The sequence below is a fragment of the Symphalangus syndactylus genome, chromosome 2 (genome assembly GCF_028878055.3).
Source record: "Symphalangus syndactylus isolate Jambi chromosome 2, NHGRI_mSymSyn1-v2.1_pri, whole genome shotgun sequence".
NCBI classification, from domain to species: domain Eukaryota; kingdom Metazoa; phylum Chordata; class Mammalia; order Primates; family Hylobatidae; genus Symphalangus; species Symphalangus syndactylus.
Window position 1 is genome coordinate 77,475,926 of NC_072424.2, and position 12,843 is coordinate 77,488,768.

A 12,843-nucleotide genomic window follows, 5' to 3' on the forward strand; every position below is an offset into this window, starting at 1 on the left:
CAAGCATAGGAGGCAAAACATTAGTTAGAAAAATTAGTCAAAACACCCTCTCATTTCAATTCCCAATGTGCAAGAGAAAGAAGCAAAGCAAAATACCCACATCTCACATTTAGATTACAGAAACTATTGCCTAATTATTCAAATAAACACCTAACATTTCTTTATTCTTTGACGTGGATGTTGGTTGCTGTCCTCAGGTTTGTTTCTTCACAATTGATTGCTGCTTTTCTAAGAATCTCATTCTTACAAAACATGCAAAGACAGAAATAATGGAGACTGTTTTCTTTTAGATACCCCTTTTAAGATGAAAAAAAAAAAAAACCAAACCATGTACTTCCAAAACACTTGCTCTTTTTTTTTTTTGCCAGAATTGTTTCACATGCCTCTTCCTAAACCAGTCAAAAATGAGGGTAAAGGAACTACCATGACTGACTTAAGTTAATCAAGATTCACCTCTTGAAGTCTGGAGGGACTTTGCAGTCCCTAAAGCACTTGACCACTTTTACACAAACTCAGGGTTCTGCTAGCAAAAAACATATGGCGACGATGGTTGTTGGGTTGATATCTTAATATCTTCCATACTTGTGATCAGTCACAATCCCCAGTTTGTTGGCTATCTCTTGTCTAAATAGTTTACCTTCTCACATTTCTAGACCGCTGATCATTTGAATCAAGGCAGTCTCCCCCACATTTATCTCTGTTGTATTTAATTATATTCATTCAGAGGAGGTGTAGCTATCTATTACCTGTCATTGAATAATTGGTTGTTAAAACTTAGTGACATAAAACAATACTTTATTTGTTCACCATTCTGCAATTTGGGTTGGGCTTACCTGGATGGATCTTTCCCTAGTCTCACCTAGGCTCACTAAAGTGGCTATACTCATTTGGTAGAGAGCTGAGGGATGGACCTCTTGCTCCACGTGGTCTTTTAAGAAGACTAGATCAGGCTTCTTCATATGGTAATCAATAGCATATTAAAAGGGGATGACACACAGGTGCAAGTACTGAAACTTCTGCTTGTGTCACATTTACGGCTGTCCCATTGACCAGAGGAAGTCATATGGCAAAGCCTAACATCATTATGAAAGGAGATTATACAAGAGCATGAATACCAGGAGGTTCGATTCACTGGGGATGATTATGTAACAGTTTACTACAAGAAATTAACCCCTGAAGAGAGTAAAAACAATCACTGGAAAAATTATGTGGAAATCAAAAGAGCCATTCTTTCTGGCAATATTACACAACTTCTCTAAGCTGTGACTGAGTGAAACGTAACAATGAGAGAATGAGAGTATCAATTCTACAGAATAAAACTTTTGCTATGCATGATTTGTTATATATTTTAAAAATTAAAACTAAGTAATTAAAAACTGAATTCATATATGCTATGATGGCAACAGAATAAGGTAAAGGATAAAGATGAAGCATCTTTCTAGATATTTTTCATATTCAGAAACAACCAAGTCCTGTCCTGACTTCTCTGTCAATTGGTTTTATTTTATCCAGCATCATTGGGTTATAAAAAACAAAGTTAAGTTGTTGTCAAAATAAGAACCAGAAAATTGCCTTCAACTTGTCAACTTCATTAATTATTCAGCAACATATTCTAAAAAAACATGTCCTTTCCTTTCTGGTCTAATGATGAAAGAGTAAGTAGCTTCTGATTGCTGCTCTGTGTCAAGCTCCTCTTTTTGAGGCAAGTAGGCACTGAAATGTCTGTCATGTTATCACAGAAGAGAAAGACTTTTGCTGAATTACATTTTTTCTTATGAAGTATTTAATCCAGATGCTGTCCTGCAGAATCCACCCATCCCCATATTTTCAGTTATACTAATCAGCAAATCATTCCATTTTTATCTGTTGCTCAAGTGTAGAACTTATTTTAATAGCTTCTCACTTCCTCCTTTCTTTTACTTTTTTTCTCCCACTCCTTTATCATCTATTTCTCTCTACTGACTTCTTTCTTGTTATTTCTTTCTATCAAATAATCTCAACCCTCACATGACTCAAGATGAAGCAGCTTAAATTTTTTTAAGTCCTCTGCATCACCATCAGTGATAAAATTAAGAACCATATAATGATAGCCTTTGGTTTGACCTTGGAAACATGTATGGGTATCTCTTTCATGTTCAGTGATGTGAACCTACTTCTTCTCCCTGCATTTGAAATATTTTTGCATTTGTTACTTTTCCCTTAGAAGCCTAAAATATATCACAAAGCTGGTTTAAGATTAGGAATGAATAAACTGATCAACTCTGAAGAAGATAGATGCTATATGAATAGTTTAATATCCTTCATTAAGAATCTACTAAAATATAATTAAATGTTGGGGTTGACAATATCCGGAATTTAGACCACAGACCACGCTATTTGTTTGATTGTCTTCCCCAAAGTTCATGGGTTGGAAAGTTAATCCCCAATACAATAGTTCTGTGACGAGGGGCCTAATAAGAGGTGATTAGGTCACAAGGGCTCTGCTCTCATAAATGGACTAACGTTGTTATCATTATCCTGAGAGTGACTTAGTTATTGGGAGAAAGGGCTTGTTGTAAAAGTGAGTTCTGCCCCCTCTGTCTCTCTTGCTCTCTCGAGAGCACTTTCTTGTCCTTCCACCTTCTTTTTTTTTGACAGTTTTTCTCTTGTTGCCCAGGCTGGAGTGCAATGGCGTGATACCGGTTCACCGCAACCTCCACCTCCCAGGTTCAAGCAATTATCCCACCTCAGCCTCCTGAGTAGCTGGGATTACAGGCATGCACCACCACTCCTGGCTAACTTTTTTTTGTATTTTTAGTAGAGATGGGGTTTCTCCATGTTGGTCAGGCTGGTCTCGAACTCCTGACCTCAGGTGATCCACCCACCTCGGCCTCCTAAAGTGCTGGGACTACAGGTGTAAGCCACCATACCCAGCCATTGTCCTTCCACCTTCTTAACAACTAGAAGGCCCTTGCCAGATGCCAGTGTCATGCTCTTGGACTTTCCAGCCTCCAGAACTGTAAGAAATAAATTTATTTTCTTTGTAAATTACTCAGTCTGTGGTATTCTGTTATAGCAACACAAAATGGATCAAGACAGACTACAAATTCATAAATGCACAGCAATGATGTCCTGGATTCAAAGGATGTCTTTATTTTTAAACATTAAATAGCAATTTTCAGAAGAATGGTTCCTATGTTAATGACTTAAACATTTGTTTTTATTCTCCAAATATTTTTGGTAAAATAAAATCAATAGTATCTCATTTTAAAAGGTATATTTATGTATAAGACTCTCAAATATAAAAATGAATACAAATTACAAGGAAATCTAAAAAGTTAATTTATTGATAACACACACAAAGCCAAAGCCAAAAAGGCAACAAACCAACATCTTCCATATGTTAGTAGTACCACCTCAGGATTGCTATCAGCCTTGAGTAAAAGAACTTTCTCCCTCCCCCTGCCAAGTAGTGGTTTAGACACCAGAGTTTATTTTCACCTAAAAGAAGTCCAGCCATAGGTAATCCAGGGTTAGTGTGGTTGTTCCATTAAGTCATCTGGGATCCTGCTTCCTTCTGTCTTTCTGTTTGGCCATCCTCAGTACATGTCTTCTATACACAGGATTATATCATGGACCAAGATGGCTTCAGTAGCCCCAGCCATCATGTCTGCCTTTCAAGCATGAGGAAAGTCAAAGGGGGCTGAGTTGTCTCCTTAGTCTTAAAAGACACTTCTTTTTACATCATATTGACCAGGACTTACACAGCCACAAAGAAGCTGGGACACATAGTCTTTTTTCCAGACAGCAATGCAACTAGCAGTAATATGACACAATCACAGTTCTATTAGAAGATGGAAAAAATGAATACTTGGGAAGGTAATAGAAGACTTTGTTACAGCGACTAAGGCAGTGTAGTGAAATTGTATCATGCTTGTGAAGACCTTTCAACTATGACTGGGAATATCCTAACTTATGGCTCCATCCTTTCCCTATTTATAAATCAGATGCTCATTTTCTCAGCTTTCTTATTGCATGTAGGACATAGCAATATGGCTTAGGTTCTAAGTCAGAAACTATCACCCAAGACTTTGATTTGGAAATAAGTAATGTGAAAAAGCAAACACCTGTGTGGAATCCCTTTTTGTGAGGTCAGCAGCAGAGTATCAAACTTCTTGAGGCAGTAGGGGCAGAGAGCCATTCTCAGAGATAGCGGTGTAATTTGTCAGGTCTGTGTCCTGTGCCTTGGCTGTGGTGTCTCCAGTCGAGCCATCTTATGGTTTAATTTGAGTTTTCTTGGGGAAGTAGCCTTGAAGTCAGTATTTCTTACATTTACATAGAATCAGAACCACCTCTTATCCCTTTCTGCTTCAACCCTTCACAGAGAGTTTTTGGTGTTTGTACTTGTATCAGTTTGCTAGAGTTGCCTTAACAAAGTACCACAAAACAGGGTGGCTTAAATAACAAAAATTTATTGTCCCACAGTTCTGGAGGCCAGAAGTTCAAAATCAAGGTTTTGATAAGATTGATTTCTTCTGAGGGCTGTGAAGGAAGGATCTATTCCAGGCCTCATTCTTTGCTTATAGGTGGCTGTCTTCATGTTCACATGACATTCTCCCTATATGCATGTCTGAGTCCAAATGCCTCTTCTTATGAGGACACCAGTTATATTAGATTAGAGTCAACCTAATAAATTCATTTTAATTTGGTTATCTTGTTAAGACCCTGTCTCCAAATAAAGTCACATTCTGAGTGGGGTACTGGTGGGTAGGACTTCAACATGTGAATTTTGGGAGGACACAGTTCCCCATTACCTCAGAACCCTCACTGATCCAGACATGTCTTAGGATATTGTTAGGAGCCCAGTATCCCCAAACTGAGGGATAATATTGAAGACTCTTCTCCTCCATGCTATTTTCCAAACATGACTTTGAGGCTTAAAAGTCAAGGATGAATGTGGAATAACTTCACCAGTTTTTTTTTTAACAAGGAAGGTATTTGTATAAGTAAAATGAATTCAGGCCATTATAATTGGCTTAAGTTCAGACTACATTTAGTGGTTCCTATTCCAACTGAGAAGAGTAGAAAGACTTTTATTCAATGCCACAGAAGTACCTTTTTTTTTCATTGTGAAGCCTGTGGATTTCTTAGGTCTAGCAAGGTACCACCGTAGCTTTGAAGATTCCAGGCAGCTATTTAGATTGTACACCCTGCAACTCAGCACATTCTCTCCAGCCCATAGCTGGTATAGCTTCTTAAAAGATCACAGAAGCAAAGAACCTGTTTTTGCTTTTTTTTTCCCTCTCAGATTTGAGAGCATGTACACATACCCACGGACTGTCTCACATCTCTTCTCTCCTACTGGACTTTAAAAAAAAATCTTATTTTTGAATAACATTTTATTTTGAAAACTTCCAACACATACAAAAATAGACAGAATATTGTAACAAATGCCCATGTACTCATCACTCACTCAAATTGAATAATTATCAACTTATGGCCAATTTTGTTTCATCTATACCCAGTGGTTCTCAACGAAGGGTGATTTTCTCCCTCAGGGACATTTGTCAATGTCTGGCACCACAATGGGGGAGGGATATTACTGGCATCTAGTGGGTAGAGACAAGGATGCTGCTGAATATTATACAATGACAGGACAGCCCCTACAACAAAGCCCCAAATGTCGTTAGTGCTTAGGTTGAAAAATCCTGATCTATACCTCTACTCATTGCCCTCTCACCTTAGAATTACGTAAAGCAAATCCCAGACATCATATTTCTTCTGTGAATATTTCAGCATGTATCTGAAAAATAAGGATTTAAAAAAACATAACCACACTAAAATTATTTAATTTAAAATTAACGTTAATTCCTAATATCACTAAATATCTAGTCAGTGTTGTAGAGATATCAAGGAGGAATGTGCAATGACCTAGTCTCAAAAATCACACACCGTCACTTCTGCCATATTCTGTTTGTTACAAACAAGTGATTAAATTTTGCCCACACTCAAGGTTCCGCTTTTCGAGGTGTGAGTTGTTAAAGAATCTGTGGACATATTTTTAAACCATCACACTCTTTAAATCTCTTTAAATGTGTTGGTTCTCCCTCCCTCTCCCTTTCACCTTGCAACTTATTTGTTAAAAATAAAAATGATTTGTCCAGTAAAGGATGCCACAGTCTGTTTTTGTTTTGTCTTTGCTGATTGGGTCCCACCGATGTTGATCATGTTCATCTTTCCTCTCTATTTTCTATTATGAGAGAACAATCAGGTTCAGGTTTGATTTTGTTTATTTGCTTGCTTGCTTGCTTTGGCAAGATTATTTCACAGGCGGTGTTGCCTACTTCCATTCAGATGCACATAATATGTAGTTGTCTTGCTTTTTGTGCTGCTAGCCATCACTGATGATCATTGCCTGGATTCATTATTTCACTAAGGGTTCCAAAACAATAATGCTTGAATTCTCAAACTCTTTATTCACTTATGAGATAGAATACATCTACAAAGAGAGGCTTCCCTTCATCAATTATTTGTTGCCCTGAGCTATGCATGACTGTATCTTATGTGACTGTCCAAGTAGCCTCTGGTGCCAGAAGTCCTGCTCCATTTAATTTATCATATACAATCCCTAGCCTAACGGTACAAATACATTATCATAGGGTTCAGTAAACGGTGAGCATAGTATCATTATAAGAATATTAATAAGTAACATTTCTAAGTATATCCTATGTCTTGAGTGCTCTGCTGAGCACTTGTGAAGTAGGTCTTTTTATTACTCATATTTTACAGATGAGGAAACTGGAGAATAGAAAGGTTACCCTTGCTCAAGTTCACGTGTCTAAGTGTCAGAAGAAGGATTTGAATCTAGGCACTCTGACTGCAGAGCCCACTCTCTCAACTACTAGGATGTCCTGTGGTAACTTAATCATTTGCATAGAGAAGAACAGATAAGTGACATCAATTAAGCCCCTTAATGCAGTGAGGTCGAGTGTAAATGGCCTGGACTTTAAGCCCAGAATGATGTGAGAGGAATTCTGTCTCCATTGTTTACTGTGTGACCCCAATAAGCTTCTTAACCTCTTTGAAATTTTCTCATTGGTAAAAGATAGATAATAAATTCTACCTCATAGTGTTGTTATGATCGTTCAACCTAATAGCCTGTTATGTGTTGGGCATTTAAAAAGTTATAAAAAATGTGTGCACTCAATAATTAAAAGACAAATAACCCAATTGAAACATGGGTAAAGGACCTAGATAGACATTTCCCTAAAAAGGATATATGAATGGCAAAAAGCACATGAAAGTATGTCTGAGCATTATTCATTAGCCATTAGGGAAATGCAAATCAAAACTACAGTGAGACACCGCTTCATCCCTACTAGGATGGCTATAATTAAAAAGACAGATAATAAGCGTTGGCAAGGATGTGGAGAAGCTGAAGCCCTTATACACTCCTGGTGGGAATGTAGAATGGTGTAGCTGCTTTGGAAGACAGTTTGACAAGCCCCCCAAAATTAAACATAGTTATTATATGGCCAAGCAATTCTACTCCTAGGTGTATATCCAAAAGAAATAAAAACAGCCGGGTGCAGTGGTTCACGTCTGTAATCTTAGCACTTTGGGAAGCCGAGGTGGTTGGATCACATGAGGTCAGGAGTTCGAGACCAGCCTGGCCAACATGGTGAAACCCCGTCTCTACTGAAAATATAAAAATTAGTTGGGCAGCACACCTGTAATCCCAGGTACTTGGGAGGCTGAGGCAGGAGAATCTCTTGAACCCAGGAGGTGGAGGTTGCAGTGAGCTGAGATCGTGCCATTGCACTCCAGCTTGGGCAACAGAGCAAGAGTCTGTCTCAAAAAAATAAAACAAAAGAGTATATATATATATATATGTGTGTATATATATAACAAAAGCATATATATATATGTGTGTGTATATACACACACACACACAAACACAGACACACAGACACAGACACACACACACACAAACATGTATACCAATGTTCAAAACAGCATTATTCATAATAGCAAAGACCTATTAACTAATGAATGGAAAAATAAAATTTGATATATCTCTACAATGGAATATTATTTATCCACAAAAAGGAATGAACTCTGATACATGGATGAACCCTGAAAACATGCTAAGTAAAAAATCACGACCACATATTGTATGATTCCATTTAGATAAAATGTCCAGAGTAAGCAAATCTTTAGAGATTGAAAAACACTGGTGGTTGCCTAGAACTGGAGAGGCTGGGGATGAATGGGGAGTGGTAGCTACTGTGTACGAACTTTCTTTGAGTGAGGGAGATGAAAATGTTGCAAAATTAGCTTGCGGTAATGGTTCTACAACCCTATGAACTGTGAATACACTAAAAAAATTGTACACTTTAAATGGGTGAATGTTATGGCTTGTGAATCTCAATAAAACTATTTTAAAAATATCTTTGTATGTACATAAACTTTACCTTGTGTAACCTTACCAAAATTTTAGATTGTGATTATTTATGTGTTGGAAAGGTTATCTGAATGTTTATCCTACTGTAAAATGAGGGATATATAAAATTCAACTATACTTTCAGGAAATTGAAATGTATCATCACTTGCTCATGCATATAAATAACATGAGTGTGGATAACACGAGTGATAGCATTGCATCAGACACATAATTAGTGACAGTAGAAGAACACACAGATCCTACTAATGAACTTTCTAATTGCTATTCGAAGATGCTGGTTATGAACCTAAATTTGGCTCTTAGTTGTGACATAAGCAGGAAATTTGTATTGTTTTGTTTCTTTTGCTATCATGGTGACCACTGGATCAACTTCAACTGCTCACAGGTTCTCCCAGGGGCTACCAAGGTATCTGCCAGGCCAGCTTCCTCTGATAATGCATTACTTTCCAAAAAGTTTAAAACCAGATTTGTGGTTAAAGGAAAATCCTGTGCCTCCTGAACACAGATTCACATGTTCTTTCTTTATGAGGTGGGCTAGCCTGGGGGAGAAAGAAGGTTTTAGGAATTGAAGGAGAAATAAAATATTCCACTCATGGCTTGACGTGGTTGTGGGGTGGGGGGAGCTTGTCACTCTGTCGCATGGTCATCCCCTTTATCCATAATCTCCTTTGTAGTTGGAGAACACAGCTTCCCACCATGGCTAAGCCTGTGGTTAGCAGGTGTTTCTAGAGTGAGTTTGGGAGCCTAATTTTGAATAGGAATTTATTATAAAAATTGCTGGTTGTCATCTCTTCTTCATATTTCCATGTTACCATCCTTTTATTTCTTCCCTCTTTTCCCCTTGTCCTCATACAGATTTAAAAAATGTAATATCAAGAATAACTTATTATTAAAATTTTTTTGTAGACGGAGGGTCTCATTATGTTACCTAGGCTGGTCTCAAACTCTCAAGCAATCCCCCAGCCTCAGCCTCCTAAAATGCTGGGATTATAGGTGAGAGCCACCACATCCAGCAAGAATAACTTTTAATTGGAAATATATTCTTATGGTACCAAATCCAAAATGATCCCAAAAGGAATATAGTGAGAAGTCTCTCCTATCCTGAGCTCAGACAACCAGAGTCTCTCACCTTTCCTGGGAACCAATGTTTGCAGATGAATTTAAACAAAAAAAAGAAGAAACAGAAAAGAAAATCCAGATAATTTCACAAGTATCTGCTTTCCCCCTCATTCTTTTGTTCAGTGTTCATCTGTCCTTTCTGGCTTCTCTGCTCCTTAAGGGCTAAAAGAGGCTGTCACTTCTCTCTGCCTAGACAACTGTCCTAGCCTTAGTTCCATGTCGATTTTCAGGTTTTAAAAGGCCTTGTGGGCCGGGCACCATGGTTCATGCCTGTAATCCCAGCATTTTGGAAAGCTGACTTGAGCCCACAAGTTCGATACCAGCCTGGATGGAATCTCCAAAAAATAAATAATAATAAAAAAATAGCCAAGTACCTGTAGCCTCAGCTACTCTGGAGGCTGAGATGGGAGGATCGCTTCAGCCCAGGTGGTGGAGGCTGCAGTGAACCATGATGGAGACTCCAGTGAGCCATGATTACTCCACTGCCCTCCAGCTTTGGTGACAGAGCAGGGGGTTGGGAGAAGCTTTGTCACTTCAGCTCAGAAACCCAGCAGCCTCTTCTAGGTGGCGATTTACCACGCTATATATCTACACATAGTCTTAATTATATAAATACATATTATGATTGTGTTTAACATAGCATGTGTATACTTTACACACACATTCATAGGTCAGAAAATACTTTCATTGATTTATTTGGGTGTGAAGACTTCAACATACAAAAAAAAATTTTTGTTTCTTTTGTGACTTTTCCCCTCTCTAATTCGAGTACCAAATTGTTCTTCTTATTGCTCCAAGAGAGGATATGTTATTTAGTGTGGGTGTGGGAGGGTAGAGATAAAAAGAAATGTATCCAGGCTCTTCAAGGAAAAGAAAAAAAAGGGGAAAATACCGTCTGGGAATCTCAAGAACATCTTTATTTCGCCTTTTAACTCTCCGCCTTTCTGATTAAAGAGTTCAGACCTGCTCCCCCGCCCGCGTTCAATTATTCCCCAGCATCTTTTCTCAGAAGCTGTCACCACCACTTGCGGAACCGCAGCCCCATCGTGAGCCATTAGCCCGGTTGTTTCCCGTTTCGCTTTTCTTTCCTCAGTTTCTCCGTGCAATCTTTATAAATCTCCCCTGGAGGAGGAGTGTCGGAGCGGGTGGAAGTCTGAACACAATGCAACCTGAGAATTTCTGTCACTCTCTGCATATGCTCCTAAGTGCTTTAATCCCAATTAGGGGCGGCTGACACACGGTCCTATTCATTCCCATCAGCTCTTGAATACATTTGCCTAGAAATGAACTTCACAAATAGAGGCGCTCCTAAATGTGCCCAACAGCAAGGAAAATCGAATTGAGTGCGGGCTCATTCGGCAGCGGCCGGCAGAGAAGCCCTGAATGTGGAGGTGCCCCGAGACATTGCAATTCAGCAACACGCTCGCTGACTTTTCTTTGCACCATGTCAACCGAAAGAACCAAGAAATAAGTTGGAGAACTCCGGTTAAAAGGCAAGTTGAGAGGGATTCTGAATACTTTTATTGAGCCGTTTCCAACGGAGGACTTAAAAAACAACAAAAAAGCCACCACAAAACCCACCAGCGGCGTCCGGGCTGCGTCCTGGCTGCCACTTTGGAGCCTCCCGGCCGCCGCGCATCCACCGGCCATGCAATTAAGGGGAAAATGGCCTCATCGCCGGCGTGTCATCTGGTGGCGTTCCCAGAGCCCATCGCCGCCGCCCTAATTCAGACACCGCCTTAATGTCCCACCCGCGCCTCGGGGGCCGCGCAGCTGGTCCGAACTGACCCGCCCGCCCGGCCCGCGCGGACACCCTCGGGGGGTTTAGCCCAGGCCACCTCAGGCCAAAATTCGGCTACTGAAAGCGGGGCTTGCAGGCCTCTCTCTGCTTTCCCTAACCTCCTTCGCCTGGGGTCTCTGACCCCGCGCGGCTCTCTGTATTCCTGGGTTCAGGACTCCTCCGCCCCCAGTTTCGGGATTCCGCGCTGACCTAGGAGGGAGGAGTGTTTGGTGAGTCACCAGCACCAGGGCCTCCAAGGCTGAGCCCCCCCCTAACCCCCGGGACAACTCACTCGGTCCCCTTGGGGACCTGAAACTCAAGGCCTTTGAGCGACGGTGACGAGCAGCCCCGGAGAAGTGTGGTCTGAAAGAAGCCGCTCATCTCAGCCTCAAAGTCTTAAGGGGCTCCTTTCCTCTAGGAGGAGCCGAGTCAGGTCACACGTGCTCGGCGCCGGCCGCGTTCCCAGCTCTTCGCTCATTCGCGACTATGCGCCGGGCGGGGCCGCCCCCTAACGCTGCCGGGTTCGAAAGCCGCGCGCGGGTGGGACTTAGCTCTCCGCAGCCTGCCCCTCGGAGGGCGGGCGGCTGCTGGTGAGCATTCCAGCCTCGTTAGGGCAACCTGTTACCGGAGCGGGAGCCTTGCCCGAACGCTTCCACTGTGGGCAGGGAGCAGGACGCCCCTAAACCGCCTTTCCCCGCACCTCGGTGTAGGAGAGATTTCGCTTTAACGGGGCCTCTGGACGCCCATTTCAAGTCGATAAAAAAAAAAAAAAAGCCGAGTGGAATGTTTTGATTGAGTCTCAACATTGTCTTTGAATAAGGCTGAGACCATGTAATTAATGTGTCTTTTTAATAAGGGACAATACGGCCGTTCAAGCTATTTAATTTCATTTAATTTTCCATCCCATTTGCTGCACAGCCCGCTTTTACTTTTAACACCCAGCCTTTCACGGCCCATCTTGCTCCACTGGGCACATTAGATTGGTTTCACCCTTGCTTTTTAGGGGAGGAAAAATAAAAGAAAACGTGTTCCTTTTCTCCTTTGTGGACAATTTATTTCACTTGGGGAACTTCAACTCTGAGCCACAGGACAGAATAAAACTCGGCGAGCTGGTGTGAATGCCTCTGGCGCAGTCTCTTTCTTCTCGCGGGGCTGGGAACCAACCACAATTGGCTATATTAATAAATAACTTTCCTCACAGTCGGCCTTTACATGGTCCTATTGATAAAATTGTTCGCGTGTCGTTCACGCTTTTTCACTCTTTAAGGAGGGCCGGGGAGGCGCCCCGAACCCAGGCCCAGCGCTCGCCCCTTCCCGCTTGCAGTGCTGGTAATTTAAACTGGGTGTCATCCCGGAGTCGCCAGGCCAGAGGTTAGAGGGACATGTTCATGGCTTAAATTTATTGCCCTGACTCTTCGGAGCCGCTTCCTCTCCTCCTCCCCACCCCCCGGCTTTTGCCATTCATGGGCCGCTGGATCAAAGGCTCCCTCTTCTCCGTTGA